Genomic DNA, 13623 nt, shown 5'->3' on the forward strand with positions numbered 1-13623 from the left:
TTAGGCTCAATTTAAATTTTCGCGATGAATTCAAGTTCCTACAGAGCGAAGCGTGCTCTTGGACGTTGGGGATCGGTGGTTTCGTTGATGTTGGGCGCAGTTGGACTTTGGCCAGAAATACCCCCGGTGACCATTAGCGGTGACACGTACTCGACCGTTTATCGTTCTCAGACAGCGATACGCTTGTCTCTCTTTAGCGATAACTTGTTGTCGAGTAGTTATCCGTGTTGCGTAGGCATGCATTCCCGAGCATGCACTTCGACGGCTTTCAGATGTGCGATAGCCGAGCGCCTCAAGTGTTTGAAAATCCAAGTACCCGTATCAAGTTGCGAAGTGTGTGTCACTAAAACGATTCTCCATCCATCGATCGAGTGGAAAATTTTTTTCCCGTCATTTCAATTCGTCGCATCGAAAATGTTGATTATCAAACGAATCTAAGACCAAAGCTATGAGAAATCTTCTTTTATTCCCCATCCGTTCATCGTTACGATAAATACCTACACGTTTTTTTTTTTTTTTATTCTTTTATCAGTTTTATGCCCGTCTATTCTTCGATACACGCAAGCGTCTGCTCGACTCTTGTAAGAATGTACATCATCGACCGTAAACTTGCGGTAAAATTACTGGGAACTCTTGACACAGGGTATATATTCATAGAAATTCCCACGTGAACTTGACTGGTAACAATAGTTCCCATTGTATCTCTTTCGTTATATTCCCACTCGACCGACGAACCCTGCACGTTGTGCTGTAACGTAATCTTGCGTGATGATGTTGAATGATAAAAAAGAAAAAAAAAAAAGAAGAAGAAGAAGAAGAAAGACGGAAAGAAATATGGTAGATGAAAATAGTTTGACGTCTCGGAATAAATTTCTCACACATCGCAGTATTTTCATTTCCACATTCACGCCACCATACATGGTCCATGAATATGCATGGTTTTATAGGTGTGTGTTTGCGCGTGTAGAGTCAATCTAATCGCTTCACCATTCGTTCTCAATAAATTATTGCTTGTACGTTAATCCTCACATCAAATAAAATTTCGTTGTTCCGTCAACTTCGACCCTCTTACTGCTTCGAGTGCCGTTCCGATCGGGACTTTGCCGTGTATTTTAATTGTTCGACACACGTAAGAGAGGCAAGCTATACGCATATGTGTGTGTGTGTACATAAATGCACACGCGCAGTTGCATTACAAATCGCTTATTTTTCGTCAAGATACGCTTGACACCCCCGCGATTCCGTACGTATACATCGAATTTGTAACAGCTATAGCTATATACATATATATGTAGAAATCCTTCGAACGCATTTAATCGCGGCAAGTCACGCGATGTACTTGCAGGAAAATCGATCCTTATACCCACTCACGAAACTCCTGGTATATTGTATATTAATGTATATGTAGGTATATTATACATGATTGCACGGTGTGTATACCTACTGTGTATTATGTAAAAAAGCTGCGAGGGTCTGATTAATTATCCCATTAAACTTTCATTCTTTTTCTTTTTCCTTTTTTATCCCATCGCGCCGACGTAGAGGATATAACATTTTTTTTTTTTTTTTTTTCAACTTCGTCCTTTATACCGATTCACTTAATCAATTTCATTTTCGTTTTTATTCCCAGCGATCGACTAGAATAATCGTATCTACAAACGAAGTACCTGCCGTTTCGAGACGTCTGCATTGTTAATTGGCGGGTTAAGTTTATGGTAATCGATAGATTTATTATGGATTCTACATTTCAACCGATTATCGCCGTTAAACTTTACGGAGAAATTACCGCGGACTTATTGTAATGTATTCACGGGTGAAAGACTTGCGCTCAAAACTTTCAGAGATTTTAATACGAGTTCTGAACAGTTTTACTACCAAGATCATACTCCATTTTCAGCGGCCTGGTTCAAGAATAATTTCAACAACTCCGCGGAGAGTAAAAATGGTAAAATATCTGTCAAAAAATTATTAAAAAAGTAGGGGAAGAATCGCACACCTCGAGGCAAGAATCGATGAAACGTATATCAAGAAGTGTATTTTCAACTGTCACTGTATACATATATGAAAGGATGAAAGAAGAAAGAGAAAACCTGGCGAGAGCTTTCGGCAGTAAAAACCAGGCACGTGACCGCGAAACGACAGAAGCGTTGCGATTTAATACCTCGCGTATCGATAAAATTAAAGGAAATTGATACCGGCAGGCCGGTGGTAATTTCTTCGCGGTAGTGAAACGGCAAATGTATATTAAAGGAGCAGGGCGATACGGCAACCGGCAACCGGCAACTCGAAATGCATTAATATTATTGAGATACGAGTGGTGGGCCGAAACTCCTTCTTTCCACCTCATCCTCGAACAGCAGCGACGGTGCCTCTTGTTCCATCCATCCCAGGAAGAACCTGCAGGAGGATAGAAGTGGCTCGGGCTCAGAGACGCAGCACTCGACAACTTGTGGAACGTTTCATTATCTTGGAGTGGTATGCCACTCGCCCCCCCTCCCTCACCCTCACCCTCCCACCCCCATTGAAAACTTCTAAAGTTTCTCTTATACAGCGTCTCAGCGCCAACCGCCAAAGCAAAATAATCATATTACCCATCGAACTGCGAGCTTCCTCTCTCCTCCTTCGTTCTTCCAATTCCATTTCCTACTGAGGTGAAAGAGCTGGGAGAGCAAGGTAGATACTCTGTCTTAGGGATGATCGTTGGACGGGGTTAACCAACGCTGTGACGTCGATGATTTCAAAAGGGTTCTTAACAACTCGGAGTCGCGCCACGTGATCGAAGGGATCTACAGACGTGCGGATCATTAAAACTGGGCATTGAGAAGGCGCCGATAACGTTACAGCATGGGTCAAAGTGCACGGTGTCGAGGATAAGGTTTGCCGGGAAATTTCTCGCTCGAAGGTCTGTTATCATTGTATCGGGATACGGGACGCAAGGGTGTCGAATATCGACTGTGGATTGGACCAACGATATCTCACGTAACGAGGAGATGTTGGGGGGTCAGGCTGGACGGTAAGTCGAAAGTAAAGGCGGCCTGGATCACCCGGAAGTACTTTCTTGTTCAACCAAACGTAACTCAACCCAAGGTCCAAGGTCAGTTGATCGTGCGAGGATCAATTCGCGAGCTGTAACTAAGCGAATGTATACAGAGAGAGAGAGAGACATGGCGATAGTGTAATGAAATGCAGAAACCTGTGTGCTTGTTAACGGACCAGAATCGACTGGCAGAGAAGGGCTCTGAAAGCGCATGGATAGACGGTTGGATACCTCCGGGAGCTTTCGTACGGTGGGTTAATTCGTAGAGTTTAACGTCAAGCCGATGCAAAGAGCCGAGGGGATCAAGAGGATACATTCAGCGCTGTGGGGCAAACCTGTAAAAGCGTTCATTTCGAAGGCTGGTTTCACAAAGCTGCACCCCATCCTCGACCTCGCGGATATCTCCGGCTTCCTAGATAGCAGCAAACCGAAAGAGCGAGAGAGAGAGAGAGAGAGAGAAAGACAAAGAGACGGCTGCATCACCGGTAATGCAATTCCAACGCAACTACTCTCGAACAAAACAGTTTCATCCACCGTTTACACCGGGGAATGATACTCTGATAGACTTGTTTCAGGCGCGTTTACTGCGTGTTCCGCCTTACGAGATGGTCATGCAGCTATAAGCTCATCGACAAATCGTACCTCACACCATCCCCGACGTCAACCTCCAGGCTACTGTTGTCCTTTGCCTTCGAATCTACATACAAATTGCAAGATTACTACGTCCTTGAGTCGCGCCGAAACGGTTCCTTCGCAAAATTGGAGACGCGGTTTTTAAACAGGTCCAGCTTTATCCAAGATGTACCAAAATCTGATGTCTCGTGTCGTTTTTAAATCAGAAGAAACGAAGATATGAACAGTTTTTGCAGTATTTTCAATTTTCTTCGAGCACGTAGTTTCGTAATTCGTTACATTATCGAAGGGTAGAGTCCGTTGTTTCTTTCCGTGAGATGTATATGAAAGATGTCGCATATTCATGGTATGCTAAGCAGGTGTAATTCTATACTTGGAAATGATTACACGGGTAATAATGTGGGCATGGGGATCTTGTGTTACGATCGTTTGCGCTGCCCCTCTTCACGGTGTTGACTCTTCCCTCCGACCAAGAAATACGCTTCTGTTACGTAACGCGAAACGTGGGAAATGGGATTGCGAGTATGTATACACACAAATACGGTGCACGCACACACGTGTCGGTACGATGAACAGCCCCTTTCTTCTATTCATTCACACACGGTCTTCGTAATTAGTACCACGGTACTACGTAATTACACCGGTATACCACCTTCTCGGAAAAGCGTGTATTCATAGCCCGCCTACTGTATTTTCCTCCTCACTCTCTACCGTGGGTATAACCTGGTGTGTGAATACTCGCAGTGTCATACACGCGTACGTACACGGCTTACACGAATGAGCAGAGACGTTTTTGTTTACTCCACTAATTGAAATTTATGCCACCTGTCGCCGAGTGTTTTCAATTCGAATTAACCAAACCCCCGGTATTTGCCTCAGAAATCATTCATCCATTTCAAAGTTCCAAACGATCGAACGAATCGAGAAACGTTACGAAAGCTCATCGCTACCGGAACCACGGTCCAATGCCACGTTGCGTGCATCCGTCTTTCTCTAATTGGCCCAGACGCACGGTCGCGGATATAAACGTGCGGAGATGCTTATACGTTGGAATAAAAACGGGAAGCATGCACCGATCTACCGAGAGGTGTGCCTAGGGTGCGTCCTCGTGGGATCCTTCAGCCGTGCGAACAACGCTCGGTCCCAGACTACGGCCTGTGAACTATGACGGATAGCCACGGTGTACGAAGTGCACGAAGTCTTGCGCCTCTGAGCCACCAGCGGCATCACTTAGCCACCCTTTATGGGATGCGTGCACGGTGTGTCCCAGGAGCGAGGGTGGAAGCTGGATGAGGGCGAATATCTGTCCAGCTTTTTCCCTCCGGCGGTAGGTCCGCGTATAACATACATACACACCCATATACCAAGGTGTAATACGCCAAGGTACGGCGTCCCGGCTTAGCCTTCGTCGCTCTCCTCGCACACCATCGACGCTCCGAGCACCTTACCCGCCCACTTTATACCTACGTAAGGGAATTTGCTGAGATCGCTTTCAGAGTAAGTAGCCAGTAAAAGAGTCCATTCCTATTCATGGGTTCCTTGCCTTTCAAAGCCCATCAACATCTCCCTCTGATATTCCACCCCGTCGTCATCAGTGACGCTGCAGTCTTGTCACTGACTACCATCTTGGACCATGTGAGCTTTCTTGTAAACGGCCGAACTCCGACATTTCCGACATAAGGAGCGGATTTCGAAAATACACGCTGATGCATCGATTGCTGATGGTTTGACGGTTGCGGCAGGTGCGTTGGAATCCGGTTCGGTAACCACTTTACGCGATTCAATTGCATCATGTTTCGGAGTAAGTGATTGCTCGGTGGTAGGTATCGAGTGTTTTAGATGCGCCGGACAGTTAGAAACGTATCGTTCAATCTGCATCGCTGTGCGCACAACCGTCTTCGACGTCTCAGCCGGCTGGTTCTCGTTTACGTCCAGTGATACAGCGTTGGGGTCTGGTTTACGAACTAATCGGAATTGTGGAGAGCCGAGCATTCACTCTCGGTTAATCAAGTGCCTAACCGTGCGGAAAATCATGGTGGAAATCGAACTATCACTCAACTTGAGGGAATTGGCGATGCTGGTCATTGCGAAGTGGTCTGAACTCGATAAATTTGGTCAAACGTTTTACGGAAACGAAAATGTCATTAATGAAAAGCGTAAAAAACACGAGACATTACGTCGATCGCTCCTCGGAATGCAGTGGAAATATTAGGAGAGGAATCGGTCAGATCCGTCCAAGAGAGGGAAATAATTATCTCAAATTTCAGATCAGTGTCACATTGACGGATAAAGAGAGAGAGGGAGGTTGAAAATCGTTGGTTAATCCTGCCTCCGGATAATCCTAAAATATTTGACGACGTGGCTTAAAAATTCATCACTAATTGCAGATCGAATTGACGTGCCTTTGTAAGAATAATTCCTCGGCAAAGCGATATTCCTGCACTTGCATGGAAAAGTAGTGAAGCTTTTTCCACCCCTTTTCGCCCTTTGCAATAAATTACATAATTCAGCTGCTATCGGCAAACGCGTTACTCTTGCCGACTTGTTGTCACGACTTCTTTGAAACGTTTCCCCTGCAAACAATGTAACTACCCTGTCTTCACTCACCTCGTCGTCGGCACGCCGTTTCGGTTTTTATGCATTCGCACTTACACTCAGAGCTACTCAACGCGTCGAGCTCTGCGCCACTATTCGCCATCTGCACTGCTATGGTTGAAACTTTGTTTAAAATGTCGAGGGAGAAACGTTGAATGGAGGGAAGATGTATTCATACACCGTTCCATCCAGGCTTCTCTGTGCGCCAAGTATTTTCTTCTCTTTCTTCTTTTTCATTTTATTTCTCATTCGTTTCTCCCTCTTACCTCTGTATAATAACTGTACATCAGTTCTCTTCGATATTTTTTTATCTTCACCGCGATGTACAATAGCCGCTGCTACACGGACGAAAAAGCTCACTTACGGTATCTCACGTTATATTTCTCGCGACAACGACCTCGGCTGCCGAAGAAAGAGAGGCAGCTTTAAAAAGCTTTACCGTAGAGGCGCCTTTGACCGTTACTCGACGTTTTGACGGTCGCATTATTTAACACTAATAATTTTCGTTCAGTTTCGTATCGATATTTAACCAAATGTTTCATCGATTAGCAAAATTGTTCATTCCAGTCATTGAGCAGAGTACTAAAATGATGAACACAATCGATTACTTGAAAGCGATTGCTGAATAATCAAGGAAACGAACCTGAATATTTATAATTAAATAATTCATCGATGCTACGCGGTAATGACGATAATAACAAGAATAATAATATGATCCGTACAACAGCGATTGCCAAAGTTAGCGAATAATGAGCGGTAAAATATTGCAAAGGCTTCTCTCGACCCCGGCAATACCTAGTACGAATTATTAGAGAGTCGGGGAAGCGGAGAAACCGGGAGGCGGGGGAAAGCACGATGGTCGCATTTGTCGTTGCTTTGAACTCGAGTAGCTCAATTAAACTTTTCTCTGTAAAATACAAGGATGCCAAAACTCCTCCAATTTCTACTGCAGAAATACAATCCGGGTGGAGCCAGCCGGGCCGGTTTTTGTGGATTCGTGAAAATCACGAGCAATTAACTCGCCGAGCCGAACGAAAATACACAGATATATGCCAGATATTCTCATTGTTCGAGTTTTTATTCCGAGGTTTTATCGGCGGGCGGTAAAAGCTCGATAACTTTCCTCCAATTTCAGACCTATCGTTTCCCAGAATTTACCGTCCTCACAGCCCCCAGGGCAGGAGGTTATCCAGCTTCCTCTCCGGTATCAGTATTCATAACCCACATTGATCTCGACGAAACCGCGATAATTAGGGGAAAAGTGGTTTTCTTTTTTCGACAAAGAATCGCCGATTTTTTCGAAGCTTTTATAGAAGCCGGGAGTCGAGGACTCGAGTCGTTAATAAGAGAGCGGTTGAAATCAAGTTTTCCGTATCTTCTAACTTCCCAGGCATTTTCTCAATGTTTTTATTCTCTTGCACGAACTGCCTCCGGCTTAATGTTCTCGATTTACCGCGCTTCAAACTCGTACATCCTGCGGGATATTCCCCGGGAACAAAGAATTAATTGGCTTCATGCACAGCTCGGATATGCGGTTTGCCTCCCTTACGCGCATCGTGCTTTCGAAGTGGTTCAAAAGCGGTAAAATTAGCATTTTGCTACGAAAATTAAACGGCTTACTAGCTAGCTGCACTAGAGATGTTCTATGAAATTACTCGTCAGTCGAGGTGGGACAAGATAATGGAATGCGGAATGTACAACGAAACGAAGTTGACGTTTATATAATTCTAGTAATAACTTTTACAACAGACTAGTGGATAGAATTTTCATTGTACGAATTAAACGTAGAGTTGAATACATTTCTTTTTTTTCTTTTTTTTTCTCACTTTATGGCTTATTTCTGGTTAATTTGAAAATTGAACGTATGACGAGAAAACGAAAAAGTGAAAGGATAAGAAACAATATATTAAGAAACCGCGAAAGATGTGCGAATAATTTCACGAAATAAGAAACCCGATCGAACGAAAACATTCGAAATGATAAAATATCACGAGGGATCCGCGAACAAGGCGGTTGATGCATTCGATGTAAATATATGTAGACTAGCTCGGCGGTTTAAGCTAAGATGGCATAAAGTAAGAGGGAAAATGAGGATCCTTTAAGCTGCGGTGCGGAGAAGTTACTCAAACCGCAACCGCGAAACCTATAATGCTTTATAATGGGAGTCTGGAGGAGCTTTTCTACGTATTCTATGCATGAACAAGACGTACCTAACGCGGTCGTAAAAATTCTCACAATCAGCTTTCGCGTCGAAGAAACGATTTACTCGACATACATGTACGCGTTACTTTTTCTTCCCTAGATAAAATTTATCTTTTACTTTTTCGTATCGTTCTTGTTTTTTTTTTTTGTTTTTTTTTTTTTGTTTTTTTGTTTTTCTCTTCTTTCTTATCTCGAGAAATATGCGTGTGGATACAACGTCGACGGTATCGTATACGTTACAGTTATTTATCTTGAAAAGAAGGAGTCCTTTACTGTGACTGTCATTCGTTAAGCTGGCTTACCGCTAAACATTATAGGGCGTATATAAGGATGATTTATGAGAGACCCGCCGTCCGTCGCGTCGCGTCGTCGTCCAGGACTTTCGGAGAGATGTCCGGCTGAGTTATCAGCTCGGAAAAACCGCAGCCAGCTATACATAATACAGAAGAATCCATCGCTCCGGAGTTTCTTCGACGATTCGACAACATCCGCTTTGAAATTCGCGCTTTCGCGTTTAATTCGATCTTACGCAACTCGGCGAGGATTCGAATGGACTAAAATTTTTCTCGCCCTAGAATTCTTGAGGAGAATACAGTTTTCTTAAAATTGATACTTGCGGGTTATTCAATTTATTATATTGTCTCACATTCAGTATTTATCAGATTATATTTTCGTGGAATATAAGTATTAAAATAGTGAATGTCGGAATTATAAATGAAAGCATAAATATCGACGCTTCTGATTTAAATCACTTCGAAATTGTTAAAAATGTAATAGATTTTATCGATTTCATTCTGCGATGGCTCATTTTATTCCCGAAGACTATTTTCTATAAATTCGCTGAAATCGATTTTCTTTTCTTTTTTTTTTAGCTGTCAATTAAGCGTTAAAATTTCTTAGTCGTTATAAATATCGGTTCAATGTTGTTAAAACAAATATTAAAAAAGCGTTTCGGTAAATTTTCGGTAAAAGGTCTTCTGAATAAAATTTCCCATCGCAGAATGAGATTAAACGAATTCGTTCGATTATTTTAATCATTCTGATGCGATTTAATTCGAAACTTTGATATATACCGAAGAGTTTGTTCATAATTCTCACGTTTAATTCCATTTTTCTATTTTTCAAAAGATAAATACTCAATATGTGACCCGCCAAATCGTAATCAAATTCGTAAAAAGTATCGATTTATGAACAGCCAATCTGTTTGAACTGCTTTTGATTCTGTATTTACAGTTCTTGTGTGAAAAATAAGATTTCTTTCTTCACCTTCGTGTCCTCCTTGAGAACTGATATAAACGTTATCGACGTGGCTGATATAAATTTCCGCACGATCTATTCATTCACATTAGCCCTCGAAAGTGGTTACGGAATCACGTCTTTGCATAGGAATGGCTCAATAATTTTGTACCACCGTCGTTACGAGTTTGTAGGGCGCGAATATTTATCATAATTGCGGCTGGATCAGGACATGAACTTTAATCGTGCCGTTTAAATGCAACTCTCACTTCAAATTATCGTTAATAGTAAAATCCAACGGTGATATTTTCAAACCGAAGCCACTTACGTTTCGCCATAATTTTCATCTCAATTTTATTTTCGTTTCTTTTTCCTGTCGGCACACATCAACAGGCTTGTTTCAATTTCAGTTAAATACACCGGCCACTTTACTTACTCGCAACATAAACCCAATTTTTAATTTTTTCCCTTCTCATTCCAGAGGGAGAAATTGGCGAATCCGTTGTTGCGAATTCGAACAGCTGCTGTTGAGCTGAATCGGTAAGTGCCTGAATTGTTTATATTTACTCTGTAACGGATTGATCGACGCACTTTTGAGTAGGTATAACACAGACTCAAAGAAAATCGAGTAAAATTAGACTCGTGTGAAATTTTCAGGCCAATCAGCGTCCCGAATGCATTAAAGACGCGCATTGGCACGAGGCGTACATCCTCAGATGACATATTTCGCGCGATGGTTCGGGAATTGGCTGAAATCACAATTTTCACGATTCAGCGAGGACCGGAAAGCTGCGCTTCGAACGCACCCCGTTCGATTCCACGCGTGTGTGAAAAAGCGTGAAAAGCGTCAAGCAATGAAATGCAAAAGAGTGCGGGTGTCCCGGGAATCGAAGATTCTCGGTATCTCCGACTCCGTATTTCTTGCAAGTGAATTCACTGTAATTTTCAACTATTCACTCCCTCGTTTCTTGCTCGCTCCGCCTCGTTCACCAGCCATTTTATTTACTGAATTTCCTTCACTGGGATTTCTGCGAAAAGTATACCCAAGTAGGTATATTATACACGAATGCAGTGCGATATTCCAAGGCAGACCAGACTTTTTTCCAGAATATTTATCGTACGCAAATGTACGGTGCATGCCGCGCAAGAACCGGTTTATTATCTTCCACTTCTCAGCTCGTAAATTATTACCAATTACATTTAGATCGAAAAATTAAACTACAGTTCAGAAAGTCTCGGCAAGGGTTTTTTTTTTTAATAATTTTTTGCTTAATTGCACCAGCTGCCGAGTTTCTAGCCGTGCGTAAAGAGTAATTGATTTTTTTTTTTTTTCTTTCTCCCCAGTCGGGCAAAATTCGAACTTCATTCCCCAGCGCCTGACCTTTTTCTCCGAGAAATTTTTGTCCGCGGAAGGGTGTGAACGGAATGAAGAAACGTACTAGCGTTACGTATTTACAACGGTTGAAATCGTTCCGAAGAAGAGGAGGGGCGGAATTAGCCCTGTCAAAATTTAATATCCACACCAGCGGCCCCGGGAAAACGTTGAGCGAAAATTTCGCGGCTGACTTGAGCAGACGAATTGCAATTCCGGGGAGCACGAAATTGCAGAATCTTGCGACGTAGAAACGCGAGAACTATCAACCTGCGGCCATTATATATATATATATATATATATCAGCTAAAAAATCGTAAATTCTCAGAAAATGTCGACAGTTATGTTACCCTTTTGTCGAATTTTTTGGAATTCGATACAAGCATTTTTGGGCTAGATCAACCACATCTTTATTCTCTGTATGTTGCGAAACACGCGGAAAAAAGCAAAAAAAGTCGAAGAACGTTTCGAAAAGTTTCCTATTTTTTGTAACCTCTGCCATTTTATTCCTCCTATTTTTAACTCTCAAAACGACGTTCTTCGACTTTCTTCGATTTTTTCCGCGTTTTTCGCGACATACAGAGAATAAAGATGTGATTGATCTAGCCCAAAAATGCTTGTATCGGATTCCGAAAAATTCGACAAAAGGGCAACATAACTGTCAACATTTTCTGAGCATTTACGATTTTTTAGCTGATAATTAGGGCAGCGGTAAAAAAAAGATTAAGAACCACGAAAAATCGATGCTTTTCTTATGGGAAAAAGTAGGGCTTCCTAGCGGTGGGTAAATATGGAGGTAAAAATTTTAAAAAATTCTGACATTTTCTTTGAATTATTACGAACCAATTTGGGGGGTAAGACCATTAAAATTCGATTTTGCCCTTCTTAAGGACAGGTCTAATATACATAATATATATATATACATATATATGTATTAAAATGCGGTGCGTGAAAAGAACGGCCAAGAAAACTGGAATGAAAAGTTTGAGGTGACTTTTTGTCATCTCTTTTTCCTGCCCATTTATTATTTACCGAAAATGGGTCGAAGCTTTTCATGTCTGCAATTTCAGCAGCTGTATAAACCGATACCGCTTCCCTCTTTCGTTCCCCCTCGCGGCTCAACAGGAATATCCTCGATATATTAAAGTTGAAACGCATTGTGCCGAGTGCCTGTAATGGCGCGATCGATCAGGCCTACCGCCGCGACGTAGATACATGTATACACACCCTGTATATACGTCTATTTATACACTATATGACGTATCGTCTGGCTGTATAATTTTGTGCAAACGTGTGAAATTACGATGATCGTTGCTTCGCGAGCTTGACCTCCATTATCGTAATCGAATTCTCAGCAAGCTTCGAGAAAAATCAATTCTCAAATATTCATGGCACGAAACAAAAAAAAAAAACAATATCCACCGAGATTATTCTTCTTTCGTCGTTAACGTGTTAGAATCGTAGTAAATATTGTATATTTAATTCGATTTAAATTCTTTCATTTCTCTGTGTAACGAATTGTACTGAATGAAATTATGGGGTTGATTTAATAAAAAAATTGATGAAATAAGTTTGACAGTCACCTCGCGAAGTAGTTAATTATTTTTATAGAATACTTTCTTCTTTCCCAATTATTTTTCACTAAATTACTAACCGCACATTTATTGAACTTCGAAATATTCTTTCTTTTTTGCTTCTTCCGTTTCTTGTTTTTTCGTTTTTTTTTTTTTAATCGTTTTTTTTCACTTTTATCGTTAACACACTCGTTACACGGATCAAATAAAACCAGCAGCGTGTACGCGTTACACCGTCGACGATCCGTCGAGGGTTACGCGAAAATCGTTATAAGGATGTAAAAAAAATGAGAATAAATTTAAAAAAAAAAATTCAGTACTCAGCTGGATCCGTACAGTTAACGAGGGGCTCGGTTTTGAATATCACCGTTTTACGCGATCCACAGAATTAATCCGGCCTTCCCATCGGCCTAAAAATCTCGCCACTGATTCGAATACGTTGAATATAAAATTGCCCGAAATCCTTACGCCTCACGTGTCTACTTAAAATTAGTTGGGCAAAAATTTCTTTCGATTACTATTGCCTACATACGTTAGGGTGGCTCTTTTTTATCATTATTTATATATTTATTTCTTTTTTTTTTTTTCGAAAGTGCTACTCGGAAAATTTGTCAGAAATATTGAAATAAAAATTGTCATAACAGCTGGAAGAGGTATCAAAATATTTAAAGGTAGCTACCAATTATTGAAATGTTTTTTTATTTATTTTTACGTACACACCTTACGGAATTATATTATACGTATATGTTAGTTTATTTATTTTTTCCGTATCGTTATCCAATTAATCATTGTTCATGAAAATCGGTACTGAAAACGAAATAGGAACATCAAGTTGATGCGATACTCCTTTTCCAGTAACAAAAACTTTGATCCAAATTTCACATAAAAATAAATAAAAAATATTTCAATATTAATTGGTAGCGGAATCTAACAATATTTTCTCACCTCGTCCACATTTTGCACCAATTTTTTTT

General features: G+C 41.3%; 1 protein-coding gene across 14 annotated transcripts in view; it reads left to right on the forward strand.

The window, feature by feature from the left end:
- Nucleotides 1-13623, forward strand: part of LOC124213914 (protein turtle) — a 171213-nt gene that overhangs the window by 35282 nt on the left and 122308 nt on the right. For all 14 annotated transcript variants that reach the window (XR_006882025.1, XM_046615685.2, XM_046615690.2 and 11 more), the window contains exon 2: nucleotides 10185-10243. The gene's annotated coding sequence lies outside the window, so the exon portion shown is untranslated. The remainder of the gene's footprint in view (nucleotides 1-10184; nucleotides 10244-13623) is intronic.

This window comes from Neodiprion pinetum, chromosome 3, assembly GCF_021155775.2.
Source record: "Neodiprion pinetum isolate iyNeoPine1 chromosome 3, iyNeoPine1.2, whole genome shotgun sequence".
Classification (NCBI taxonomy): domain Eukaryota; kingdom Metazoa; phylum Arthropoda; class Insecta; order Hymenoptera; family Diprionidae; genus Neodiprion; species Neodiprion pinetum.